This window comes from Peromyscus eremicus, chromosome 10 (genome assembly GCF_949786415.1).
Source record: "Peromyscus eremicus chromosome 10, PerEre_H2_v1, whole genome shotgun sequence".
In the NCBI taxonomy this organism is placed as follows: domain Eukaryota; kingdom Metazoa; phylum Chordata; class Mammalia; order Rodentia; family Cricetidae; genus Peromyscus; species Peromyscus eremicus.
The window spans coordinates 81,964,658-81,976,750 of record NC_081426.1 but is presented as its reverse complement, the minus strand read 5'-3'; positions in this window follow the sequence as shown (position 1 = coordinate 81,976,750).

The window sequence follows — 12,093 nt, the reverse complement described above, 5'->3', positions numbered from 1 at the left end:
GCCTTGGGTTCTAATCTCAGTCTGCATAAACTGGTGTGGAGGCACACTCCCATAATAGTAGCATTTGGAAGGAAGGCAAGAGATACAGAGGTTCAAAGCCATCCTGAGCCACGTAGTTAGGTTCAAAGCCCACCTGGGCTACATAAGATCCTGTTTCAAAAGACAAAATTCACAATGGAAGGTAAAATTATAGTGATCCATGAGGAACTCAGTCACATTGCTGACTCACTTTCTATGCATGTCTTCAAAGGTACAGTGGACTTTCACACAAAAAGAACTCTTGCCTTTCACTGACTTCAACCATTAGTTTCCTGTTAATCAAGACTATAAACGTCACCCATGGTTTACTTTACATTACACTAGCACAGAGTAGGAGAACCAAGGCCAATCGGGAATGCCAGAGCAAGCAATGAACTTTGATTCAAAGCAAATAATGTCATAAATTCTGCTGCTGATCTGGCCTTCCCGGGATTGCAAACTGTCTTATCAGCCTGAAACCAGAAGAAGGGCAGAGACAGCAGATTCGGGGTACATGTCAAGGCATGTCACAGTCTAGCACTTCAGGTGGCAGGGCAGATGTGGCATGTTGAGGACATAAATGTGTGGCTGTCATTATCGCCATTAGTATCGCAGACTCAGAATTGGGAAAATAAACTAAGACAAAGTTCGTCCTTTAAGGTCCTAAAGCTGGGACCTGGTTGTATGTGGGGGGGGGGGGGAGTGCTTTTAAGTATTACTAAGTTGAATTTGTGCTATTTGGATAACTTAGCTTCTTTCCAAAGACCGATAAACAGACAATAAAAACAAACTCAGGAATCCCCAAGTATAGATAGGAGTGCTCAGATCTTGAAGAAGGAAAGGGAAATTTAAGGGGGTTCTGACATGGAGAGCTGTCCAATGTGGAAGATTAGGCCTGGAAATCCACAGAACGCACACAGCACATGCCCTAATTCGAACAATGAGCAGTAAACCCTATTCATGGATAAATAATAATAGTTATCTCGGAAAGGATTAAACCAAGTTTGAGATTAAACCATGCTTGAGAGCTACAACTAACAACAAAATGAGAACAACTGAGTTAGTAAAAATGTTTTTAAAAGCATCAAGCACTCTAAGATTTCAAAACCACTCATAATTATGTATAGTAATAATTTAACACCTTTTTTGCTAGGATTTCATTTGAGGCAGTTATTTCATTCAGACAGTCTGTCTTGATTGACTATATTGTGTAATTATTAGGGATATAAAAAGACACAAATGTCCTATAAAACAAAACTCAAGACTTTAGTCAAGTTGTTTAAAAAAATAATAATTGTACCACAAAGCTAAATGAGTTGTGATAAATGATATGGACTAACGTCTTAGAATGCTACTAAAGTAGAGCTGGTCTACATGTCAAAGTCAGGAAAGGTTCTGAGAAGACAGTGTTTAGTTTCGACTTGAAGATCAGTAGGAGTCACCACGGCAGGGTCAAGGGAACAGGTCAGGAGGACGGCAGCACAGACGTGGCTTTGTGTCCGGTAGAGTTTGCTCCACCGAAGAAGATGATCCAGCAAAGATCAAAGTGGCAAGAGTTCAGGTGGAGCCAAACCTCGTGAAGGCCTGGGTACCTTTTATCTAGGATGCCAACAGCTGCAATGAAGGGTTGGGAAGGGATGAGTAATATGATGTCATCACCTGGTTCAGTCAGGGTGGTAAATGCTAATGTGTCCACAGTACAAGCACAGAGACCATGTTTTTTTGGAGTTTTCTTACAGTTTTGGGTCCATAATTACCCTTAGCACATTCTTTCTGGAAGTAACCTTGCTGGGGCATGAAAAGTATGGGTGAGTTGAGATTTTACAAGCTCATATTTCATTTCCCACTCATATCACCTAAAATCATGTGTTGCTGAGGGATTGACTAACAGCTGTGGATGTCAACTAATATACACTCAGCAAGTACTTAAGATTTCTCATGTGTCTATTTCCATCCTTCAGTACCTGGAATACAAGGAACAAAACATGTTGTTCTCATTGGTTCAGTAGCCTAGAGGGTAAGGGACATTAACAAATATATAAATATATAAAATGTAAGATATCCATGAAGAATATAAATATAATCAAGAGAGAAAGGAAGGAGTACAGCCTTGGGGTGGCCATCACTGTCATCATTATCACCATCACCACCAGCAGCATCACCATCACCATCACCAGCACGACCACAACCACCACCAGCATCACCACTACCAGCACCAGCACCAGCACCAGCCACAGCACCAGCACCAGCACCAGCACCAGCACCACCACATATCTGTGGAAATGTTTCTTAGTGATTCTTCTAGATATTTGTGACCATTTGAATTAATTGCCCCCATAAACTCATAGGGAATGGTACTATTGAGAGGTATGGCTTTGTTGGAGTAGGTGTAGCCTTGTTGGAGGGAGTGTGTCACTGTGGAGGCAGGCTTTGAGGTCTCATATATGCCCAAGCCACACCCTGTATCTCAGTTCACTTCTTGTTGTCTGCCAATCAAGATGTAGGACTCTCAGCTCCAGAAGCATGTCTGCCATTACACCTCCATGTCTTACCATTATGATAATGGACTAAACTTCTAAAACTGTAAGCTACCCCAATTAAATGTTTTCCTTTATAAGAGTTGCCATGGTCATGGTGTCTCTTCACAGCAATAGAAACCCTAAGACAATATTCTATTGATATTTTTCTATAAGAGGCAATTATGCTAGATCCCTCCCCTCCTCATTCTAAACCTTTAAGTATGGGCTATTTTTTTTAATCATGTTTGGCATTAAAGGTTAAGAAAATTTAATCTTTAATATTATCAACAATCAAATTAAGTACTTATCAAAATTGCTCATTACTGTTTGAAAAGTTTGCCTTCTTGGACCTAATGAGGACTTCAAGAACTTGCCTGTGCAAAACCCTAACTGATTTTTTGGTTAATGAAAATGACCCTATCTACTTTGAAAACAGTGTCATTGTAATGCTTTTAATGGTTGCTCTTAAAACTCACAGGTTCATATTCACTTTCACAACAGCATGTTTGTGCTTCAACCCCAAACAGCTCTAAAATAGAATTTCTAAATTAGATAAACCACAGTCAAGGTAGGGAGAAGAAAATTAAGTGAGAAATCCTCTAATTCTGGGAAGTTTGTACTGTGAGACCTGTGAATTGAAATCTATTACTATACAATGGCATAACATTTTGTCCAATAAAATTTACTTCTTTATTTGGTCTCCAGGTTGAATCTTTTTCTGTCTACTAATATAACTCGAGTATCTCTTCAAATACATGCATTTCATGAGAAATCTGTCCTCTGGTACTTCTAAGGAATAACATGATGCTTATTAAGACATGCCAAGTACAGCTTGCATAAATATTAATTTGAGTATTCAAGTATAAAAATATGGCTAGCCTTAAAACTAATTATTGACCACATTTCAATATTGTAATATTATAGTAATAAAAGATGATCATCCTTGTTCTGGAAAACTTCACAAGTGCTATTTGATAAAGCACTCTGGTTAATAATATACAGGGCAATAGAAAACAGATACTTCTGTCTTCAAATACTAATGCTGCCAATATAGATCTCTTGCTCTTTCGGTACACTCTCTCACACCTTTGTTTTAAGTATCAATTGGTATCTTTATCTTAACAACACAGCAGTAGCTACATTCATCTCTGTTTACATACTAAGATGATTATGTCTTCTTAGTCAGTTTCCAGTCTTTTTTTTTTTTTTTTTTTTTGTCAGTTTCCAGTCTTTTTTTTTTTTTTTTCCTGAGACAGAGTTTCTCTGTGTAACAGTCCTGGCTATCCTGGAACTCACTTTGTAGACCAGGCTGCAATTTCCAGTCTTTAAAAGTAGCTACTGGATCAGCATCTTGTTCTTCCTCAGAAAAGGAAAGTGATACCCAGTGTGTGCCAGTTGTTGATTATGTAGAGATTTTTGTCTCCTGCCTCTGTAATCATCACTTTTTATTACTTCATTAGAAAGGACAATAGGGGATTGATGTGGCTGGACTTTGAGAAACATATAATATAAGATTAGCATTTGTAGAACAGCAAAGAATATTAATAAACAAAATACTAATTTTAGATCAGACTTTGAGATTCTGACTGTAGTAATTTAGCCGGAGGATTTGCTGCAATGAATTTTTCAAGGCACCTTTTAAAGTAATTATGCTCATTATAATGAATAAGTTGAGTTAGAAGTAGAACTTGAAAGTAAACTAATATTTTTTCCGTTCTTATAAATGACTTTTAGATTTGGACAAAAGACTCAAACTAACCCATAACACCCCCACCCCACATACACAGAATGGATCCCAGCATAAAGTTGGACCTATCTTAGTCACTGTTCTATTGCTGTGAAGAGACATCATGATCAAGGCAACTCTTATAAATAAAAGAACGCTTTTAACAGAAACTTGCTTACAGTTTCACAAGTTTAGTTCATTATCATCACGGCAGGGAACATGGTAGAATGCAGGCAGGCATGGTGTTGGAGAAGTGAGAACTTCATCTTGATCTCTAGGCAGAGAGAGAGAGAGACTCATGGTTTGGCATGGGTTTTTGAAACCTCAAAGCTCACCCCCAGTGACACACTTCCTCTAACAAGACCATACCTCCTAATCCTTCTAATCCTTTCAAACAGAATTACTCCCTCATGACTAAGCATTCAAATATATGAGCCTATGGGGGCCATTCTTATGCAAACCATCATACATGCATTCTTCAATCAGCCATTTTAAGGGAACATTATCTTAGTTCTACACTAAGTACAACTATTTCTGCACATAATCTCCACCATTGCCCCAGTAACCTAGTTGGTATTCCTAAAGAATGTTTGATCACAAAACCAATAACATCAGATTCTAAAATCCAAAGAATTGTATTCTCTACAAGCAAATTTACTCTTGACTAAGCTGAGTCTACCCGACATGTAGGTAGTACACCAGGGTGCAACCTGAGTAAGCCAGGGGACTGGGGGGGGGGTGTCTTCCTTATTTCTTTCACTTCTTTTCAAGGGTGGTCTTGCAATGAGAAGGGCAGTGAGGCTGTATCTCAGATCTCCTGTCTTCAGACCCAGCTGTCATTGTCATGCACCCCCATGAGGTCTTATTTTCCCCAAAGATGGAGTGTAGACTCATTTGCTCTTTGCTTTAAAGCAGAGGTTCTCAACTTGTGTGTTGTGACCCCTTTTGGGCATCAAACAGCCCTTTCACAGAGGTCACTTAAGACCATCAGAAAACACAGATATTTACATTATAATTCATAACAGTAGCAAAGTTATTGGAATGAATTAGCAAGGAAAATAATTTTATGGTTGGGGTCACATCAACATGAAGAACTGTATTAAAGGGTCGCAGCATTAGAAAGGTTGAGAACTATTGGTTCAAAGGATGACATAAGATCAGACATCACATCAGTTTAGAAGACAAGAGTCGAGATATTAAGGCTTTCCTTGATGTCTTCTTCCATTTCATATAACCTCAAGGAAAGCCATCTTTGTTTCCCTTAAAGATGCCAATGAGAGATCATTGTCATCATCACAAACACACATAACACACATGCACACACACACACACACACACACACAATTTTACTTTAATCAGTTTTTTAAAACTCCTCATATAGATATATCTTCTTGATATATATATATATATATATATATATATATACATATATACATTTTAAATATTGCAAGTGAAAGGCAATTGTACACATATAATATCTATGCATAGTTCTTCTAATGGGGAAACTATTGATTTATGTGGTGTTAACCACACCAAGGCATTTGTAGCATCTACTAAGATTATATATAAGAAATTTTGCATTGCTCATGCATTCCTGTGATTGTAACATTTCAGTTCCTTGTACGATGAAGCTCAAAGTCCTCAGAACTTGTTCATTTGAACTGACAGGAGGATTGCAACAATACCAGGCAGGCTGATTCTTGATTGCTCATTTGACAAGGCAAGGCTCCTGTATATTTTGGCTCATGGCAGTCCAGGAGCTCTGCCGAGGCATATTTCTGCTGATGTGAGGTGTGGAGTCATCCCAGAAGCTGAGATCCAAGTGTCTAATTCATTTCCTGAAATATAAGCTACTGGCATTCAAGTGCACAGTGCCTACAGTGCCATGGCCAGGGAGGGCATGGAGGTATTACCCAGAGGAATTCACTGAAGCAAACTGAATGATTCAAGAGGGGTTGGTGGGAAATTTCTCAGGTTACAGCATTTATTGAACACATCTCAGAAGTATAAAGGTCAATAAAACACAAGAATTAACCTCAGGGGACTTTAGCTTTACTGGAGGAAAGTTAAAATCACTAGTAGATTCAAGGAAATGATAGAAATACTTTTGTTTTTCAAAATATTTCCATGCTGATTATTCAATCTGATATAAAGCCTTAGAACACAAAACACTGCAATCTACTGTATTATAAGTAAATATAAAAGATTTATATGAGTCAAAGAGAAAGCAAAGTATTACACTGAATATTTGTGACAGATTATTATAGAGTTCTGCTGTCCCTGAGGAGATTCAATGTCTCCCCTGCTCCCCTGGTTCCTACAGACCAGGAGGCAGTGAATCTGTGAGGCTCTCTTTTCTGCCTGGCTCCATAAAGCATCAACAGCAGAGACTTTTTAAGGTCATTACATGCAGGCCAAGTTCCAGACCATTGCATCCATGCATCCTGTTCACTGGGTGTGGTCTCTGTCTGTGTGCATGAGGCCTCTGTTCTCAGCTCTTCGTATGATCCTCATGAGTAGTTTCTAATACTGACTTTTATCCCAAGAAATTCCCGATTAGACCTCTTAAATTCAAGCAACGTATTAGGATTGCTGTGTACAAAGCTGAGGGACAAAACATTTTTATACAATTATGTGAGAAATATATCAAGAAGAGTTGTATATTTTTGTGATTGACTATTGTTCCTCTATCTTGTGGTATGATAGTGAAATTCACTTTAATAGGCTGTTGGGTTTAACTAATTCTTTCCAGTTGTGGATATTTATGAAGGTGAGAAGAGAAGGTTCTGATCCCTGAATTTCTGACATGTTGAGCCTGGACATGCAAGGAGACTACTCTGGAATTCTTAATCACATGAGCTGTTGTGGTCAATCTTAGTCTCTTCTAGGCATGGATAGTATAGCATGCAAGTGTGTACAATTTCAACACATGTAACCATCCATACAGACCACCATTAGGGGAGGGGACTGTGTTGCCTCATGCATATCTCACATGATTCAAACAAAATGCTGTTATTTCAACCATCCTTGATATGTAAATACTCCTAATGTGAAATCAGTAATATAATATGGAAATCCTTTGATGTGTTAGTTTCCCAGAACTTTGGGGGTAAATAGATCCTTCTGATAGACTTCTATCAGCTGTTGTCAAAAAAAGTATGGAAAATCCTGCTCCCTCCCATCAAAATAGTAAGCTTCAATCTCAAAAAAAAAAAAAAAAAAATCTAAGTGGTGATATACTGGTACTTACAATTTTAGAAAGTTTGTGTATACTTCATGTTCAGATACAACAAAAACTTAGAAGAGTCCAAGTGTAAACAGAAAGGTAAAAAACCATTGCAATATCCCCAAAATGCTGGGTGACATCAGCAGAAATCCTGCTGTGTTTGGGAAGAACAGAATCACTTATGTCCTCTCCTCCTCTTTAGATCTTTCTGTAGAAAGTCCTGTATGCCCTCAAATAAGGTCATGTTTCCTTTCAAATGAACCATGTGAACAGTAGCTGAGGGCATTTTGTTTGGCTAGAATTTTGTTGTTTGTGTGGTTTAAGCTTAACTCCATCAGGCACAGCCAAACACATGCTCACAGACTTATAAAAGAAAAGATCTCCATTATAAGAAACTATTTTGCATCCACTGGTCCATTGCCTAACATTGTTGTGCAAGTTCTAATGGGTCACAGCCTAGAATACCAGCTCCACCGTTACCCCATCAGGGATAAATTCTAAATCTGACGGGAAGCAAAAGGAGCTGGGGTTAGAGTACTTGTTTGGCATGTAGAAGACCTGGGGTTCATCACAGTAGCAAATATACAACAATTTGAAGACAATGAGAGGAGCAGATAAATCTGCCCAATCTATCTGGCTTCTTCTAAGAACAGCCCCCTTTTTGGTAGAAAGAAAGATAACTCACATGTGCCAAATATCTATTGAATATATTATCATGTAATTCTCAAGACAGGTATAGATGTTAGGAAGAGGGGTGATAATTATTTTAAAAACTAGAAAACAAAAGTTCTAATAATATTATAAATAAAATGTTATCACAAAAGTTGATTTTTTTAACAGAAACAAGAATAATTTGAGAAACTATATGTTTTTGACTACTTAAATGTATTCTGATGACCCTATACCAACTAAATTACTTGGAAAGAAAAGTGAATTATAGACAATGCCCAAACAACAAAAGAACAAACAATAATTGAATCATACAGAAAGTAAAAAAACAAAACCTATGAAATATTAGACTCAAATTCAAATCTAAAATTTAATGTCAACGTACAGGCACAAAATCAGAACAACTTACATTCTGCTATCTAGAAATTTGGTGAGCCAGTTTTCTTATGGGTATTTCTGTTTGTCCACTCCCCACCTCATCCTTTCTACCTCCCTTCTCCCAGTTTCACCAAAACTAGGCACAAATTAGAGCCTTGCAAACACACAAAACTAAAATCCCAAACCCTTTCTCAAGCATCTGTAGTTTGTGAGAGTCAAGAGGGGAGTGATGAAATTTCAATCAAGTCCCTAATGTGGTTGCTCAGCAGTGGCCCCCATGAATGATGTTGGACAAGGGCATATATAGTTATTGCTAGTGTGCTGTATTCTCAAAACATGGTCCCAAACCCTGAATAGGGTCTTCTGGTTCCATGGAATCTGCCTGCTCACCTTCTGCTCCTTCAAATCTAGACGGAGCAAGCAGGAATTCTTCCAGAATTTCAAATTTTCTGATCTTTACCAGAAATATTCCCTTCTGACCATTCTCTACTGCATGGCTTTGCCTAACTCCAACTTTTCCTGGTGGCCTTTCACTGAGGGGAGGGGTCATTGACCAGATCAAATAGTTAACAGTGGTACAAGCAAGTGAATCTAGCCGAGAACATTAGGACTTTTACCCATTAGTGCTAATATTCTTATTAGTAGCTTATGTTTATTGTTCAGTCTTACTCAATTCTATTAAGCCTATGCAGGTCAATGAAATAGCACTAGATTTAGTTTATCATGTGAATATTGTCTACTTTTAATTGATTTATCTTGAGAATTGACCTAAAATATAACAAATAAAAAGATCTATTCCTGATCATATTGTTGTTGCCCTTAGGGAAAGCTATCCTGAGCTACTGGAAAGATAAATATGGGGGGGGAAAAGATTATATGGCTGGATGGCTTGATAAATTCCATAGCATGAGTTACAGAATTGTCTAATATTTAGGAAAAATTACAAGCAAAGCAACAGCTGTGTGCTGATGTCTTCCCCATCTCCTCAATGTGCCCTATTCTCTATGCACTGCCTCCAGGCTGGCCTTCCAAACCTTTCCATGTCTCCACAGTATACACTCTAGCTTCCTAGCTGGGATGATCTTCAATAGTGTTCCATGGTCTGCATTTTCCAATCATTCTGTCCTCTCATAAAAACAAAAACAAAAACAAAAACAAACAAAAAAAACACCTTCTCCAGATAGAATGCCCTTCCTTTCACATGATTCACACCTGTATGTTAATGGAGTATACAGTGCTAATATATTGATAAGCTCCCCTTCATCAGCGAGACCGGCCTTTTAAACGGAATTGTTGTCTTCATCTAAAGATTTGGATAAAGGAAATCCTTTTAGCTCTTTCCAGACGTGTAATGCCAACAGACTCTGTTAACTCAATGAGTAGATGCCCACACGATTACGTTGCATGACAGAGGCATTGCTACTCAGGAAATCTCATCTTGGAAACGTGCATGCACTTTACAGAAACAAAGGAAAAGGGTGATGCAAAAGAGAGTCAGCTTTACCTGCTGCCAGGTGGAATTAGGCATCACAAGTCTTCACATGTGTCTTCGGGCAAGAGTTTCATTGTCTGTTTTGCTTTCCTTTTGAGGGACATTAGGAGCAGGGATACAGTAGAGTAAGAGTGATTCATCAAAAACGTGCATACAGCTGCTTCTATACAATCCGTGGTAATTAAAGGTAAAGTAGCCAACCAAGATGGAAGAACTGCAGACTCTATAAGTTAAAGATAAGTCTCAGGTACTTTTGGTTGGGCTGGAAGGCCTTTGCCGGAGGTGGCAAGGCCGTGGCTGACCAACTCGGCTGCCATCTGGGCCCAGATCCAGCGCTTTGAGTGGGTCCACCCCAACATTTATTCCATATGGAGCATGTGAAGGAGCCCCTCCTGCAGAACCAGATGTCAACACTGAATGGGGCTTGGTCCTAGACCCACCTGCTGGCCCCAGCATGGAACCAATTCAGCTGCAGCCCATGCTGCTAACCCTTCTGAGAGACTAGGAGCATGACGCAGGGGTATTGCCTATAGGCTACAAGCACAAAGGTCAAACATGACAAGCCTCAGGGCAGCCAACATCTAGTGCAGGGCAGGGAGGTATCAATCTGCCTGGAGCTCTCCAGAACCTGCCCAAGCCACCCTGCCTAGCTGCAGGATAACTCTGACTCTGGGCAACAGCCAGATATCTGAGATGAGTCTCGGTGGTGGTCCAGTACGTATGGTGTATTGGAAATCAGAAACCTTGAACCAGACCAATGACTCCTTGCAATGAATATTTGCATGTAAAAAAATATACTGTGTGACACACTGCAGTTTCCAAAGCTACTATGACAAACAAATTTGCGGTGAAGAGGTGGGACAGATGGAGGAACAGAGTACTGCATGCACAGTGGACAGAGGTGAACCTAGACGAACTAGAGACACTGTAGTGGTGACAGGTGAGAGAGACGGATTCAGTCAATGGGGGAACATATTGCTGAGAGATGACAATAGGAGAATATTAAGTGTCTCATTTTCCTATAACTAAACCATTATGTTTATAAGCTTTGTGTATACAGTAAAACATTGCACTTAATAGCATATTGTAATCCAATCCAAGGTGTTTTATGCTGCAGTAATGGAACTGTGTGCTCTGATGGTTTGTGCAGTGCCAAATGAGAGTGTTGTGTGTTCAGAACCAAGACTGCAGTGAAGTCACATGATGTCACCTGGGCAGCCACTACCAAAAGCACTTTGGATTCCTTACAAGTGTGATTTTTGAATTGAATTTTTGCTGATTGTGCCTTGAGAGCCTGCCACTGTGACCAGCTTTTTGAAGCCCCACTTTACTGAAGTGACCCTGTGTCACAACCCACATTTAAAGAACCTGGGTGTTAGCCCATCCTCTTCATCTACAGCTTCTGTCATCAGCTGTTCACATTCTCCAGGGGTCCCTCTAGCAGATGACTGAACACTAGCCAATAGTACCTGGATTGCTCTGTCCAAACCAGGATTCTTTCCAAGCAAGCCCTGTGCTAGCTTGCCTGTTAGCCAAGATTTTCTGAGAGCTAAACCACAAGCTGAGTCTCTTCTTGTCCAACCCCTTTCATGTTTAATTTACAAATGGTGATGAAGCAATAGATTCCTAAGTCTATAGCAATCAAAATAAGTGAATGAATATCTAGGAAAAGTTATTTCTTAGAGAAGCATGCCAAGAACAAATACAGAAGAAATGATAGATTAGAAGGAATCATAGGTGACTATTGAAAATACAGGGTAACATGTCAATGAGAAAGTATTTGTGTAGTCTAGAAACAGATCCCTACATGTTACCCATTAATTATAAGGAGAAAAGTAGTAAGTTTCCAACAGAGAAATCTATCAGGTACCAAGTTATTAATTAACTATACAGTTAAAGCTAAAACATAGCATTGAGATAAATTGACACTTTGTGGTTTCCAATATAATGTATATATATATATATATATATATATATATATATATATATATATATATGGCACATTATTAATGTCAGAATATTCTTTGTAAAGGAAAATAGCTTGAATTTTACCATTCAATGAACT